General features: G+C 38.7%; 1 protein-coding gene across 1 annotated transcript in view; it reads left to right on the forward strand.

The window, feature by feature from the left end:
* Positions 1-17,910, forward strand: part of cdh11 (cadherin 11, type 2, OB-cadherin (osteoblast)) — a 90,543-nt gene that overhangs the window by 38,120 nt on the left and 34,513 nt on the right. The window lies entirely within an intron of this gene.

Consider the following 17,910-nt stretch of genomic DNA (forward strand, 5'->3'; position numbering starts at 1 on the left):
GGCCTGTAGAGTGCCATTAAGACATCAGCCCCACTAGCCTGTTTAGCATTACATTTAACTGGCGCTCTTCCATTAATTTTCCACCCTTCCCATCTTCTTTTCTTTCTTTCATTTAGACATTTTGCAGTTTTGCCTCCATCTCTCTCAGTAATGATCCCCATCCTTCATGATTAGTAGAAAATTATTCAAAAATGTTTAGCTTGTATTTGCCTTCAGCAGCTTGTTAAGGAGGACTTGTAAAAATTCATATTTAATGTGATCTCATGCCTGAAAATGTAGCTTACAATGCATTTGCCCTTTGGGCACATGTTCTGAAAGTCACTGTATCGCACACCTCACATCTTCCATACTAAGCATTTTTCTATTTGCCTGGAAAAAGTTGAATAGATTAAAGGCAGATCTAATCGATCGCGAATGTGCTTATCTGTGGCTAGCAGGCTGACAAGCCGATTCCAGAATGGCACAGTCTAATCATTCAATTGCAGGCTGCAGACGGGAAAAAGAGAAATATGCAGAAGGACCCAAAAACAATAAAAACAAATGCTTGAATTATTTGATGAAGCCTAAAAGAACTGAGATGCCATGGATGATGAAGGGCAAGCAATTTGAGAAGCCTGATGGCTTAAAAACATTTACATATTCAGGGTGAAAAAGGCCTATTTGGAGTGTTTTTAAGGAAAACGATAAATTTCAAAATTTGAATTTGACAAACCAATTGTTCTGTTATTACTGGACCACAGGGTCTGTATGGATTTTAAAACTGGACATAAAGTTTTTCCTTCATCTCAATCTGCTTAAATTTGCTTTGTGGCTTCCAATGAACGGTGTCTCCAGTCACAACTATTGATTATGCTCGTAACTAGTGGTGGGCGATATAAACGATATACGATAGAAACGATATAGATTTGGCCAACGATAGAGATTTTGACTATATCGCTCTATCGCGATAGCGCATGTTGATGATGTCATCAAGCTGCGCCTGTTTTGGTAGAAAGTATCACAGCGGCTACAACCATTATCATCAGTAAATTATGTTCTCCTGACTGAAGTTTGGCCCGTGTATAGCATCCTGCTATGCGATTGTATTTGTCCCTAACCACCAGAATCCCTCACGTTAACTTTTATCGAGTGGAAAAAAAGTTGCCGTTCATCCTCCAGCTTCACTGTGCTAATGTTATGCTAACATAGCTGTGTCGCTAGCAATCAGGTAGCACAACATTATATACCAGGTAGTCCAACTTCGGTAACCCTGCAAACGCCACTGCTGTTTAGTTTTCTGTCTTCATTTATGTTGGAAGTGGTAGCAGAGCTGTACGTTTTAATTAGTTTCAAAAATCTCTCAGTCAGAACATGGTATGAAATGTTTAGGTATAAACTAGCGAGCTAACTTCCTGTTAACTTCTAACTCCGTTAAATTTAATAAATTCTGTTTTCATGTTTGCATGGATGTTAAACTTAATTGTTACACCCGATAAAGCAGCAACGCTGATGATTTAATTAAAGATGAAAGAATTTAGACTGTTTTTAACTCTCAGTGTTCGTTTGACTTTGGGACCTGAAGCGGACGGAGTTTTGGACCCAGATTACTCCTCACTACGGCAGCCGTAATGCTCTGACAATCCATCAAGCAGTCCATCAGCAGGCTTACCAAAGTTGTACTAAAACATTTTTTAACAGATTTCTACACGCCAAAATCGGTTCAAGGTCAGTGAGCACAACCAGAATTCATACATAAGGCACACTCTCGATTTTTGAGAAAATTAAAGGATTTTAAGTGTGCCTTATAGTGTGGAAAATACGTTATACAGAAGAAAAGAATATATCGTGATATATATCGTTATCGTACATGCTTCAAATTATATCGCGATATGAATTTGAGGCCATATCGCCCAGCCCTACTCGTAACTCATTATGAGCCTTGGTTTCAAAAGGTTTTAGCTATGCTGTGCGCTGATTGGATGTTTAACCTTTTGACCTCTAAATCAGCATCTGAGCACACTTCCTATAATAGAAGACACATATCCAGATGACCTCTTCACTATGACAATTTATTGACAGGGTTCTCCACAATGTGTGCCTCAGCATTATAAAATAAAAAAAACCTGAAATTGCACTAAAACGTGTATCTGAAAGATTCTCAGGTCACACTCAGGTCTCTTTTACTCGCTCGCTCTCTCTCTCTCTCGGCCTATGCCTTCTAAAAGAAAAAAACAAATTTATTCTGTTTTTATATGGCTATATGTCCACGCATGTGGCTGCCTTGGGCTATTTTTTTCAGTTGCTTTTTTTTTTTCTCATTCCATACCAGTTTCACACAGAGAGAAAGCAGGACATTAGGACTAGCATTCATTTTCCCTCTTCACTCGTTTTGCTTTTTTATGATATGGGGAGATAGTTTCTAAATTACACTCTATTTCAGCTTACCGCCAGTGCAGCCACAGAGCTTTGCCTCATCCAAAGGCTTGAGGCTTGGGAGAATTAATCTTGTCAGGCAGCAGAGCTGCAAACTTCTGCTGCACAATCGTCAGCACAACTGTTTTAGGTTCAATGAGACACGTTGTAGTTTCAAGTATTAGTTGGGCTTTCTCATGAGAGTCTGTGCTGTTGATGTATGCTTTGGCTTTGTTTACACGAAGCGCATTCTTTGACTCAAATGCATATTTTTCAAGCAGAAACTAAAACTATAATGCTTACAACAGCATCATTGTAGATGAGGTCCAGTGACAGTGTGACAATCTCAAAATGAAATATTGAAGTGGGAATTCCTTCAAAACAATAGTGTAATTTTGCCAAACATCTACATCGCAATGTATTTATAAAGTTTTCTGATCAAGTAATGATCTGATTTGCTGTTTACAATACACAAAGTGCACCAGTGGGCTCATGACTGCACCTCTCAGCATTTTTGCTATACGAGTTGTGCATTTGTGTATAATAGACATTTTATCTGGAGGATCTTAAAAGCCATGAGCTCATGATCATTCAAAGAGAATTATGTCACCCAACAAATACAAGGATCTACCACCCAAAAACAACCAGAAGCTGTACATCTGACATCTGATTAATTCAATATTTATTATGTATAATTTCCCTTTTTCCTCAAAAGAGCTCAAATGTGTGATTGAAGGAAAGTCTTAACATATTGCTTTTAAAAGAAGCCATACAAGTTAGACAAATTATGCTCTTAACAGAGAAAAATATAAATGTTAACACAGTGAGCAGAAAAAGTACAAAATGCTGCAGTTTCCCATAGAGAATTAACACATAGAGTCAGCGGTAGGTGTAACCCAGTACTGATAAGCCATTCCCGGGAGTGTAAAGTAGAGCTGCAAAATGCTGTTAAAACTCATTAACTATCAGGCTCATATATCTTTAAAATGTGACACTGATGGGGGTCTGGGAGGACAGATAAGGAGCAGGAATTAGGGACGAGAAGATTTCTTTCCAGGGATTTACACAAACACACACACGCAGAGTTTTAATGTCCTCTACCAGTATTGATTATCCAGCTGTCTGACCGATTGAGAACCAGATATAGAAAAGCACACATCAATAAAATACTAAACCTGAAGAGTTTAAAGGCACACCCCTATTCCAGCCCGCAGAAAAACACAAACAGCTAGCGTGCAAATAAATTATTCCCGAGATCTACTGAGCTGCAACAGTGACAGTCTGAGATGTGAGTAAGTAGTGAGTAAACACCTGAAATCTACTTTTGACTGGTACTAAGAACTAAAAGTTCAAAATCAAATATCCATATCCAAGCTGCTCCAGAGTGCACAGTAAAATAGTAAAATACTGAAGGTTTGAGTTGAGTACTGGTAGTGGATTTGTTTGGTTTGAGTTTTATGGAAACTGTTGGTGAGTGTTCTGAATAACACTATCAGCTTAATGGCTGAAAACGAGCTTGATGAAGATGTATCAGAAGTCCTGGAGACAGACTTTCTCAGCTTTAGAACAGAGTGAGAGGGCTTTTTATCCCCTTCAGATGACACAGTAAGTGACAAATGATGAAACGAGTGTGTGACTTGATTTATTCAGCAAATGGGATAATTGCTCATTTCATTTTGTGAAATTTCTGCCCACTTACATTTTTCCCAGTGACACAGCTGACTTGTTATGTGATTTCTGCAGTTTCAGCCACTAAGCATTTTCAGCGATAAAGAAAAATAAGCTTAAATGTTCCTTAAAATATGAATCCTGCTTGTCTATAATCTTGTGAAATAATAATGGCTGTGTGAGAGCTTGCTGAGACACAAAAACAGAAAGAGCTTTGTTGGTCAAATAATGCGTGCCTACTAATTCTTACTGAGGAGCAGTGGGGTGTTCCTCTTTGTTGCAGCGTGATTTTGTGAGAAAAATCAGACAACTGATGATTGCTTATAAAATAGTGACACAGGTGATGATGCAATCATCAAAGCTTTGGGAGCACTGCATCAGGTAACAATGTTTAATTTTGAAGCTTAAGGGATCTAATATCAGGAGAAAATGACATTTCAGAAGAGAGGGAAATTGCTTTTAGGTGCTCAAAGGATGCAAGAAATGGAGTTATCCTTCAATATGAGATTACAGGCTCGGCTTGATCAATCAAGCCTTCCATCACAAAGCCACCTGCACTGGATTGCCGCGAGAACGAGAGAAAAAAACAATACCTTATGACCCAAATGTCGTGTTTTTTAAAATTTTTTTATTGCTTTTAAAACATAGATCACCCATTACGTGTGGCTCAAATGGGATGGGCAGACGGACAGAGGCATAGTTTTAGGATTTAGATTTTAAATGACAGATAAATAGATTTTTCCCGATCCCTTACATACAGACCTTAGATGGCTTTTCATTTTAATTCCGTTCTACTCCGCTTTGGCATTTATCTCTGTTATTGTGCCCTGAATTTGTATTCACTGCTCTCTTACAACTGTTTCAACTTGCACAGCTCTTCATTGAGCTGTTCAGCTCTGCATTTCATTGCTCGGTTTCTTTCTCTTGTTCTGTCACTACATTTCACTGCACACCATGCAGAGATCGAATGTAAATATCCTATAAGCATCATCACACATCTCAAAACACCACTGAGCAAAAAAAAAAAGAAAGAAAGAAAAGAGTGAGAAGAAACAGAAAGAATGAGCAGATAAATGTGTTTGCGGTAAGATTACCGTGCATCATAAACCCATAAACCCCGGACGAAATCGGAGAGATGGAGGGGAAGAGAGAAGGATGAGAGAGAAAAAGACAGGGATCCAGGGAAATGGGGAATTCAACAACAGAAGAATATGGAAGATTGGAAGAAGAGATGCAAATATGGATGATTGTTAACAGAGACAGAGCTGAGAACTACAAGCAGAGAATGAGATTGAGGCAAAGTGAAAATCAGGAGGGAGCAAAGAAAATGTCAGGAGGCAGAGATACAGAAATACAGAGAGATAGAGAGGGAAAAAAACAAATGTAAGCCCCCGAGGATTAACTCTCTCATTTCTCTTTGGGGAAGAATGGAAAAAAAGAGGATTTCCACCTTCTATCCTCTCAGGCTCCCTTTGATATCTCTCTCTTTCTGTCTCATATTCTAATATCTTTAGTCTCTATTCATCATGCTGGAACACTCGTTGAGCTTGCCAAAGCACGAGCACACATGGCTAACCTAGCTGGACACAAATCCCTCTCAGTTGCTCTCTTTCTTCCTCTTTTTTTTTCCTCCCTACTGCTTGGCAATTTCAGTTGATCTCTTCATTTCTCTCTCTCTTACCATTATGCATTATTTGTTTCCTCATAATGCTACTTGATTCTCGCGGACTTGAAGCCGGTATTAGTTCTTTTCACCTGCCTCTTTGTTCTCCATTTGCGACTGTTTGGCAGCTGTGTAACTGTTGCACGGGGCCAATAACACACAACAGCACTCATTGCTGTGGTCGCTTTAACGAGCATTGTTAATAAGATAAATTAGCTTCCTGCTGATCCGTTAATGGCGGCTTCAGTAGTCCTCTGCAGTGTACCGATTTACAGCTTCAACTGTATACATATAAAATTAAGGTTGATTTATAATGCAGTATCACTAAAAGCACACATTCAAAAAATTATAAAGATTTACCAGTCGAACTCATTGATTGTGTTATTCATGATTAATGATTATCCAAACTACTAAAAAGCAGATTGTCCTTACTTAGTGAAGTATTTTTAAGCCCGATACCAGTATTTGTTTCTTCCAGGCATACAAAACATAAACATTTTTCCCTAAAATTATTATGTGCATTAATTTATTTATTTAGTTATGACCTGGCCAGCTCTGCTCGGATCAGCTGATGGCTGTGTTTGTGTCATTCCAAGCATGTATCAACAGTAAAGAGTGCCCTCTAGTGGACGAAATAAACTCACTGCATGGTTGAATGGTGTTTCTCCTGTCTCCTCTTTTATTTATTTTTTAATTTGATTTATTACCCGTTATAAATACCAATCTAAAGAGGTCATCAAATAGCTAAATTTGGATAATAAATTGATCAAGCTTTACTGACGATTGCTTACTGAAAAATTCAAATGAAATATAGGAACAGAAACTATGAAATTATGCATTATAGATACTCAAAGTAACCCACATGGAATAGAAATAGAAAACACTTATAAAAGACTTGCGTCAGATGTGGCCTACTTCATATAGTGAATCATATAAGGCTTATGATTTACTCGTGAAAGTGGCCACTTTCATATATTGTTTTAGTAAGTATCCAAAACATACAAGTTTCATTTATATAATTTTTCTAGGGATCTTATATCTGTTTTCACTCTTGTATGCTTTTCATACAAGTTTCACATAAGACAGATACAAACTTTATAAGATTTATATATATCTTTTCCATATGGGAATATTGCAGAGTAGTTATTGCAAAGACATGTGCTCACAGTTATCTTTAAGATTACCTTAAATTTCATCATTATTGTTTATTATTTTCCATTTTGCATTGTCACCTGTTCAGCTCGGTTTGTATCCTCCTGTCACAAAACAAACCTCAGCATGTGTGTGGATCACAGAAGCTGTCACAGTAAAGAGCTGGATGCTTACACACTGCTGTTGAAATTGGATAGAAAATAAACAGTTTTACAGCTGTAGTGTGAAATAGGTTTTAAAGTGAATCTCAAGGCACTGCAGCAATGTCTCAGGTTACTCGCAGTCTCTCCCATTCAACCTTCACCCTCACTCCCTTCACACAAGTTATATACCGTGTCCTAAACATGTGTGTGCATATAAAATATTTCCTCTACTGTTTCCTTAATATCGGAAGCAATTTTACCCTTTAATGTTTCTTTCTCAGCTGCGGGAGTCTGTGACAGACCCTAGGACATACCCATTCTTTTCGACTCGCTCGCACTCTATCACTACCACCAACTTGTCAAAGTTGGAGATTTGTTGAAGAAGTCACTTGGAAGAGTGAGAAACGTTTCTTTCACTGAACAGAATCAACTTTTTGGGAGGCATGAGTGTAAATCACAGTTCTCCAAATGTCTTGTATAACTCTTTGTGTTATTGTGCTTTAAAGACACAACACAAGTTTTTCTTCCACTATACTTATGGTGAGCTCACAGATCTTTTGCAGTGGTCTAAATCCTTTATGCTAGCTTTGTATCCCCTTATTTTATGTTGGGTTTTTTTTTTAAACTTGTGGTTATGTGGCCTCTTCTCTCTCTCCTACCTTTCTTCATTTCTTTGCGGTCATCTGTCCCTGCTCCTCAAGCCTTTAAGAATCCAAAGTATTTTATTTTTCCTTTAGCCTCAAATCGATTCCAGACGCCACCGTTTCCTGCCCTGTCTCTCTTTCTCCTCCTCATTTAGTGGGGGGGAGAAAAGAAACCACACACACACAAAGAAACCGAGTCAGATAGAGTGAGAGGCACAAAGTTTCAGTTTTGCTTGCTTTTTTTTTTTTTTTACGCATTCCTCAAAGTTTACTCCCTTTTCCATTTCTATTCCAGCAACTGTGTAATTTTGTATTTCTATTCTTACAATGAGTAGAATCTTTTCTTGACTAGTCCCTTTTTCTTTCTGTGTTAGACTTGACATGACCCCACCCCACCCCCACCCCGCCATTACACTCATCTGTCTTATCTTTGCCTAGCTCTCTGATTAAAGGATACAGTGACAGTGTCATGAATCTCTTGTGATGTAGATTGTGTCTGACTGTGAACTCTAAACCTCTACAGATGTCCTCAATGACTTGTTTTTGAAGTACTTCAATCTCTTAAACCATATGTGAGCGTGTACATAGCAAACAATAATGGGGCTGTTTGATAGCAGTGTGAGAGAAATATCTGGCTGCATCTGAGGAGCCATTTTCCCGAGTGAGAGATAAAAGAAAAAACTGGATAAACAAGAATGAAAATGAAGCAAACCTGTGAGGCTCTGCTCATGTTTTGTGGCTGAGTACATTTTTAAGTCTACTGCAGTAATTACAGTGTCATTCTGGAGCTGTATTGCAAAGCTATATTTTGCTACAATGGATCCTACTGGACTGTGACAGAAAATTGAAACGGGAAAGGAATAAAAGGGACAGATGTAGTGAGCCGAAGCAGAGGAAAATATAGAAAGAAAAACAATAAGAAACAATAGCAGAGCGAAAGAAGGACAGGGCGAGATAGAGAGGAAGAATTTGATTGTTGTTTAATTAAAGATGAATTTCTCAACCACATTCATAAGGATTTATGTTTAAGTGATTACCAAGACAATTGGAACACAGTTGTCACTGCAAGGTATTTACAGACAGTCCCACTGTCAGAAATAAAAGGACTCGGACACAAAGTTAAAGCCTGAAGAGGGCATTCCCATACAAACCAATAGCCAATAAAGAGTGGTCAGCAAGCTAATTGGAACTGCATTGTCTTGCCTCGAGCTTAACTGCATCTCATCAGCTCGCCTGTTGTTTTACTGTCTATTCTGGTTGCTCATTTGGAAGAGCAGAGAGAGTTGATTGGTTGAGTCATTAACTTCTTTTCACCCTGAAGGATTTCCTTATGAAATTAAAGGCCAAATCAGGAACAACAGAGTGACGCACCCTGCTGAAACATTCACCCCATTATCGCCTTTGTTTATGTTGCCGTTATGATTTCTTCTTCTATAAATTTGTTGTCTTGTTTTATAAAAGCAAGATGTCGACAGCAGCAGCAGCAGCAGCTGTTGTTACACTGTGCCCAAAAACTATGAATTCAGTATTTAAAGTACAAGATTGTTTCTAACTAAATAAAAAATAGAATTGTATTGGTACCACAATCAACTCTTTGGGAGAGAAATTCTCGTTGTATGTTGCAATCAGTTTATCTCTTGATGAACACAGGTTATGAAACTACAAGGCAGCTGTCGTGATAGGGATGAATCAAGTGATTTAAAGCAGCAGAGAACAGAGTATGTTTAAATGCACAGAACATGACGTCTAAGCGATGTAAAACGCAACCTTTCGCTCATCACAGAAAACATGTTGTGATTGCACGTGATTTATAATCATTTTCAAATTAACACGATAAGGAGTGAACGAGGATGCTAATCAAAACAAAAATGTTTTCATGTAAACTGAGTGTTATCTTTATGAAATAAAATACTTTTGACAGAATAAATTAGCTGTGGATGTGAATCAGACTTAATTAGATGCTAGCTAGCTGAATGCAAAAATTAACAAAAATATATAAATGTCAGAGCTGTCAGCACATTGTTTTTCTTCTTTATTTTCAGCTTTGTTCATTTCATTCTTGAAATTAACACACGCTACCATGACTTAGCTGTTGTGCCAGTTGTATAGCTTCCAATGTATTCCTCTAAGTTCAGTTAATTGTATTAATTAAATAAACATAACTGTGCTACTGCTAACTGTCAAAACACAGAGTATGCCAACAAAGTAAGTGGATCCATGTCTTTCTATATTACGAGTATTACGAGCTCTCTACATTTTTAAAGCTAAACAGACACAGACAGGATGAAACAACAACAACCTACCGTTCAGAAGTCTGCACATCGAAAATATGTTTCTCTATAATTGGTCTAAACTAAGATATGACTCAGCTGTACCCCTATAAACCTGTTACTGACATCCGGTGCAGAAGTGTTATTGGGAGCCATAAAGCAATGATTGGACACTTTGGCTGTTGTATCTTCAAATGATGATGAAGATTGGTAACAGGTTTCTCTCTGCCTGTGGCTGAATTTATGGTCCTGCTCTGGTGTCGTTTGCATGGCTTTCTGACTACACAGACACAAGGATCGTGGGAAGAGTTCACAAAAAAATAAAGATCAAGCCAAAGCACAGCTGACAAGAACAAGAAATGGCAGAAGTGGACAGTTTACAAGGCTTTTTAATCACTCTGGTACAAAGAAGTGATTGCATATTATAACTTCTTGCTTCCTGGAGCAATACCAGAGCAAACAAGAACAAGAAAAACGCATATTACTAATCTTTTCCTCAGATCATTGACCTTTTCTTACAAGCTGCTCCCCAAGAGCCACACTGTTTAATTCCTTCAAAGCAAAATGAGCCCATATTCATTGTGTGACTCAGCTCTTTCCCAACGATGGCATCAGTGTCCTTGCGGAAGATGTTTTTGTCTTCCAAGAGGAAACAGATCTGCTTCACTGTGGAAATTGAACCTCTGCAGACTGTTCTCTCCATCAAAAACCTATCAAAGCTCCATGACAAGAAGCACATTAGCTTCAGAGAGATGGATACCAGGTGACAGGATTTGGTTGAGACTAATGTTTATCCTTACCAAATCTACTAGCGGTGCATTGATGCTTGTTTTTCCGCTGTGTCACGCACCTCTAACTGTGGAATTATCAGCGTCAGGGATTGTGGTCTGTGCAGCATTCCATGCGTCTTACGCTCGGTCTTTGTGTTGTGTGCCGCTCGCTCGTTAAAAGCCACACAAGATCAAATCCAAATTGTCGGTCTTTGATTGATGTCTTTCATTCTCTTCCCAGTCTTTTCTGTTAAAGCCAAATGTCTCATGAAGCAGAAGCGTTAAGAAAGCATCACATAAACTGCACCATAACACCATTACATAATGATTCAATTAGCTAATGCATATAATTTAGAAATCCACGTTGTGGATCTCAAATAGGGCCGGGACAGTCATTACTTCATTCTTTTCCAAGTAATTTGATATTAATGATGTTGAAATGTGGTTGATTAAAGATTTTAAAGATCTGTACATAAAGCAAGTGCGTGCGTATGCACATGTGTGAAAATGGCAAACGTGGGCTCTTGTGGGTGGTAATTAGCACTTGAATCTCACTAATGGCTTAATAGAAATCAGCAGCCTCTACACATACACATGCACAAGGAGACACACACTCAAAGCGAAGACTGCGTCCTCTGTGTGTGTGTGTGTGTGTGTGTGTGTGTGTGTGTGTGTGTGTGTGTGTGTGTGTGTGTGTGTGAGTGAGAGAGAGAGTTGTTAGCCTCTCATTAATACCTATTTTCGTGAATGCTGAGAAAGCTTTGGAGCTCTTTCTTTGTAATTGCCTCACCACACACATACACACACATGCACACCTATTAGTTCCTCTAATTGAAAGGCAATTAAGCCTCAGGTTTCGTGGTGTGAGCTAAACGCTGGGTGTCTGTTTTCAGCACCGCTCTGTTTTTAAGCTTTTAACAGACCACAAAGACCCGGTAACCGAAATAAGATCCCCAAAGTGAACTTTAATACACTGACTCTCTGTCTTTGTACCTTTTAGCTTTCTGTGCGCTCACCTCTTTGGCTCTCACTCAGTAATCTGCAGTTTCCATATAATCACACTTTGTAGTCTAAGTAATGTATTGCACATTTTGGGGGAAAATAATAATAACAGGGTTAAATATTTGCAGCATCTCAAAAGTTTGTGTAAAATTCAAACGACAGTTGGACTCAAACACAAGCCCTGTTTATTTCTGTTAGCTGTTTTTCTCTCTCCGTCTCCCGCCTTTCTCCTGCTCTGTCCTGTTTCATCTCATCTATACTTCGTCTTATCAAATCTCTCCTTGTTGAATATGTCACTTCAAGGAGCCAGACTTTACAACAAAAAAAGAAAGAAGGAGGAAAAAAAACTTTACAGTCCAAAGCTTTATGTCTGCCACAGCACAGTGAAGGGATTGATTTGTATGGGAGAGTAGGAGTGGATTTTTACAGTAAGAGAAAATCTCTTTTTAAACCTCCCTTGACCCCCTTTCACAACCCAGCATATATGTGGAAAAAAATGTATCACATCTGGTTCGAATAGCGTGCAGGGTTACAGAGGGGTCCAGTGGTTATAGTTTGGTTTTGGCAACAGTCAACTGTTGTATTTTTGTGGTGTCCTTGAGTGGACCTCCTCAGGCACGACCTTAAATGTTAATTTACATGGTGCAATGATGACACATCGGGGTGAAGTTGCATTGTTCGTCATATCTATAACACAGATGTCACAGTTAACTATCCAATCAAGCGGGGCAAAAACTGTGTGAACCTAAAATGATTCAAATGTAAAACAATTAAGAGATGTTGGTTTGACTTTATCAAAAAAATATTCTAGTTTAAAGCAATGAGGTGACACAGTTTTCTGCTGTGACTCCACCTTGTTTTCTGTCAGGAGGCTAAACACCATGGCGAATGACACCGACAAGGCAAGAACTAACAATGACACAGTATCTGTGAGAACACAAAAGGGACAAATGTCGCCTTCGGGCTGTGATGTGGGAGCAAGCAGCACATTCTGCATCCACTTCTGTTTCATGCCGGCTACTTAGCTAATTCAGACATAATCCTTTAGTGTCATAGCTCGGGGATGGCCGCTGTTGACCGAGGTCAGTCCAAAACAGCAACTTTACGAATGCGTGTCTGCATCTGGATTACATAGAAGTTGCACAAGTCATTGCAGCTAAAATGTGCTAAAACTTCAAACATCATGCCAACAGAGTTTGTCACAGTCAACATCCATTGTCTTTACATGCAAAGATAATAATTAAAAAATGCCTGACTGTGCGTCTTTTCTTTTTTCTTTCTTCGATGATTCAGACGGCTTTTGATTTTCAAAACCACGCTGAAAGGCTTTGCCCAATGTGAAAAGGGAAGCTGCCGCAAAGGGGAAAAAATACAGCACATATAAACCTATCTCATTCCTTCTCCTTCATTCCTCATGTATGTCTTATTCCTTTTGTTCACGTTTTTCACACGAGGCACAGTGAGACCATTGTTTGCCTACACCTTCCCAGCACAGGCAATATGTGGAGACACGGAGGAAAAGGCGAGAAAAGACCCACACTGTCAGTTACATGCACAATCACAAACCGTGCGCTACGCTAGAGAGAGGTGTATATACACCTTCATACACGAATGAATCACCTTTATTGTCACTGACCCTTAGAGAGAAAAGCAGTGAGGGAAAGTTTGAGAAGACAGAGGAGAAAAAAAGTGGGGTCAAGACTATTTTTTCCCCTCCCCTATACTTCACAGACGTTTTCCAGTGTTCTTTTAATGGCTGCTGTCGAGGTTTGGCTTACAAAGGAGGGAAAGCACTGGAAGCACAGTGCAGAGAAACAATGACACAGGGAGTGTGAGGAGAGAGGAAGAGGCAGTGACAGAGAGAAAAAGAAGTACATACTCGGGTTTTATTTAATGGTGACATTACAAAGGCAAGTCTCCTGTGTCTAACACAGCAATACAGTGATTAATTACAGCGGCTGAAAGGTTTGTTTTGGGGAAATGTTTAATGAAATTGTGTATTTGTCCCGGTTTATGTTTCCATTTTTACTTATCAATGTCCAACAAAGGAGTAAAGCTTTCCAATGACTCGATAAAGTAATGAGCTTTCATTTATTTATTTACTTAGTTACTAAAGATTTCAGCACTGACTGCTTAAAGTACTGCTTTACGTTTATTACTGTGGAGTAATTGTCTCCTTTCAGCTGTTTACTTGGTGGAAATCTCTTTTGTGCCTCGCTTCAGTTCTGGAGGTACTAGCTGTGATTCCAGTAGGGCAGCCATTACAGCTACTCTGACTAAAGAGACACAGCATGAGAAACAACCTGTGAGCACGGCAATAGAGAGCGAGAGGGAAAAAACACTTTTTATTCAACATCTACTTCTACAAAAGACCCAAAATCTCAGTCTTAAAGAATTTGACTCCTAATCGTCACACAGTGTGTTCCATATTATAATGAATTCTGGTTAAAAGTAAAGAAATATAAATATTAATGAACCAAGTCAAACTTCAAAAAGTCAATATCAGAAGAGCAAAATCTAAGCAGACCGCTGAACTTATTCTGTTTGTCTCGGCGCTCACTTTAGTCACTATAAGAAAAGAAATGGTAAACACACTTTGGGGTTTTCAGTCATAACAGCCCACATGAATAAGATTGCATAATCACAGACAGTCACATACATAGATGCACATTCACAGCACACCATTAGATATAAATACAAACATCTTTAAAGACATATTCAGACTCTCAAACAGGCAAATACACCCCCACCCCCCCCCCCCCCCCCCCCCCTCGTTGAGTGAGGACATGTCTACCCAGGGCATGTCACATTGATTTATTTTAACCCTATGCTCTGACCTCTGTGTGACACATTCAACACACTCACACAAACACACACACATACACAGTGTGTGGAGCTACGCTCTCATGTTAACCAATGAATCACAGTAGCCTACTCAAACACTTGACTCATGGATTAACAGCATCTCTACAAACCCCAAGGGAACGGCGCATATGCATTCACACACACATATACAAACACACACAAACTCAAGTATGCTGTTCACTATTCTAACGTGACTCTTGAGTCATGTATTCTAGACACAGGAAACGGTCTGGCCAAAAGGCATGCTTGCCCTGGGGAGTCATTATCACTGTCTGTTTCAGCACTGCGTTTTCTGCTTCTCTCGCTTTCTCTCTGTGTCTCGCTCCGTCAGCCATTTGAGATATCGGAAAACTTAAGAAAACAGCAAAAGAATATGAGTCATAGAAGGTACGGCCATGCAGTATTATATAAATTCAATAAATTGTGAAGTTGATCTAATTTTTAAATAGACTGGCGCTCCAAATCTTCAAGAACGGTTTGGGTTTTATTTTAAGAAATAGTATTATTTTAAACAGAAAAAAATTATTCCCAATAAAAAATTACTAAAAATCAATAGTGAGAGAATTTTGTTTTCAGGAAAATGTGTGAGAGTAACAGTTTAGTACACTTTTGAGTGCACCTCTACAGGATTGTTAACTTCCTGATGAAGGTGGTTAGCATATGGAGCAGCTTTTGTAAACACTGTTCAGAGGATTTCTGTGTCCAGACTTTCCTGCAAACAATGTGGATTTAAAATCCTGAACAAGTAAGCAAGGAGCGTGTTCTTTTCTGATGCATTTCTCGTCTGTTTTGTACTGTTTCTACCAATGTGTGGCCTTATAACCATGCAACATATTTTCAGTACCAGCTCATCCTTCCAACTGCTTCAGCTTCTCTAACACTGAGCTGATTTTCCCTATGCTGTCTGTCCCTGATAGCTGGGCTTCATTGGTTAAATACTACTACTACTAATTATAACTTTATTTATAAAGCACTTCTTTTCAAGAACAAAGTGCTTCACATTTCAACAAAAGCACGCATTTAAAATAAAACGTTTTCAGCTGTCATTTAAAGCAAACCACACATTTAGCCGACCTACAAGTCTAAGAGGTTGTTCCAAAGTTTAGGTGCTGCAACCTCAAACACGGAAGAACTTCTGGTTTAAAAATAAGATCATGGAACAATTAAAAGACCTTGATGAGCTCTTCTGGGAGGTCAACTGCTGTTATAAGGTTTCAGTAGCCCTGATTCGTATCCCAGGCCTATCCACATAGGGCTTTATATGTTATGAATACAACTTTAAAATGGATTCTGATTTTTACAGAAAGCCATTGAAGCACACCAGGAAGAGGTGTAATATGTGTACACTGGCTAATTTTTGTTAGCAGTCTGTCCATTCTGGACTAACTGAAAATGGTCAAGGGATGACTGAAAAATACATTAAAATAACCAAAGTTGCAAAGTTTCTTAAAAGAAAGAAACAATACTTGATGAAATTTCAGGTTCAAATTTCAAATATCGGCCAAGACACATAGGGTCTTAGCCGATGACTTCCAATGCACGTGAGGGGGTAAAAGTACTGACTGACCTCCTTAGAAACTGTCTGGGTCAAAGGAAGAGCTTCAGTTTTGCCAGAATTACAATGAAGGGCAATTAAAGATGTCCAGTTAGTAATGGCAGAAAGCACATTCATTAAGGTAGGGAAGGCTGTTGAGGTCATTAGGCTCAACTGAAAATTACAGCCGTGTGTCATTAGCATAGTAATAATATGCCTTTGAAACTATCAAGCAGGTGGCTCAGGGATAACTAATATAGTGAGAACAGAACTGGTCCAAGGATAGATCCCTGGGGGACTCCACCTACAAGGGGTGCAGAGGAGGACATACATGGGTTTATATGAATTTCTAAGTGTCTGTAAGATAAGTATGATGACAGCAATATGAGACCAGTGTCATTCGTAATTTAATAATGCTGTTTCAGTGCAGACTGGAATTTGTCAAAGATATTGTTTCTTTCTACCACTAGCTAATGGCTAAGAAGGAGAGTAACAGATCTCAACGTATCTGAATAGATGGAGAGAAAGTTTTAGTAAGGTAAGAACCTACTTTATGAAGCTCCACAGCTTTGCAAGATATCGATATGATTTTTCAGTTAATTTGAAGGGGTGCTCTAACAAACTCATCTGAACTCACTATATAAATAAAAACTAAATAAACAGAGAGAAAAGCTGCAAAAAAATATGTATTTTTAAAGGTGCTTTGTTTGAATTTGACAGTGGGGTCACTCATTTGTCACCAAGCAAACCACACAATATCATGCTTGCATACACACTGATCATTCCTGAGCTGTCACTCTGTCTGCTGCTATCAATCTAGTCTGTTATTTTTTTCTTGTGTTTGACCTGACACGCATCTGACAGTTATTCAGAAAAATAACAGAGGACTTGTAGCAGGGAACTGGGATACTGGGGAAAGCAATTTATTTTGGACTTGATTTATTTTTACTTGTTAAATAAAGCTGACACTTAATTTGACACATCAATGACAGTTTGAGGTCCTGTTAATATATTCTGCATAGCAGGTGTCAGCTCGTTGCACAACAAGTGCAAACGACAGTTCATAATTTACGGGGTTTTTGTTGTTGTTTTGCTGTTTTTAAAGTTTTAACGTATTCTCTATTAAATACAAGATGTCAACAACCATTATTTATTTCGATTTTACAGCTATTTATTACTATAACTGTACAATTAAGAATTTTTTCAGGCAATTATCAGGCAATTTTTCAGCTTAAAGAATTTTCCGAAAAATTATTCCTTATTTTCACAAGTTTAGTCACAGATATGTTTTTATCAAGGCACCATTCTTTGCAGCTGTGAAAGAAAAACAGCTCCGAGGCTTTTACAAATAAATGAAAGACAGACACAAACACACATACATACACACCCACACACAGATATGTGCATCAATCAGAGGACTCGAGGATAATTAGCCAGATGATGAGCCGGTATGGGATTAACTGTCAACACTTCCTGGTTGGCTGGTCATGTGGTCAGCATGAGCCAATGAGCCCTGGGGGAATTTTCTCATCTACTGATCTATTGAATATTAAACACCCACACACAAACACATTCACATATGCAAATACAAATGTTGCTCAATTGGTCCATGCCAAGAAAAATAAGAAGCACAGTATGGAATTTACAATTAGAATTAAAAGATTACTAGCACCTCTAGTTCAGTTACTTTAAAGTCTAACTGGTACTGGTACTGCACTGGTACAGTAGTAGGCAGTAGTAGGCCTACGTGCATCGCTGCACGGACGATGTGCAATTGCATCACAAATCACCTCTCAAGTGTGCCAGGT

The sequence above is a fragment of the Pelmatolapia mariae genome, linkage group LG13 (assembly GCF_036321145.2).
Source record: "Pelmatolapia mariae isolate MD_Pm_ZW linkage group LG13, Pm_UMD_F_2, whole genome shotgun sequence".
Lineage (NCBI taxonomy): Eukaryota > Metazoa > Chordata > Actinopteri > Cichliformes > Cichlidae > Pelmatolapia > Pelmatolapia mariae.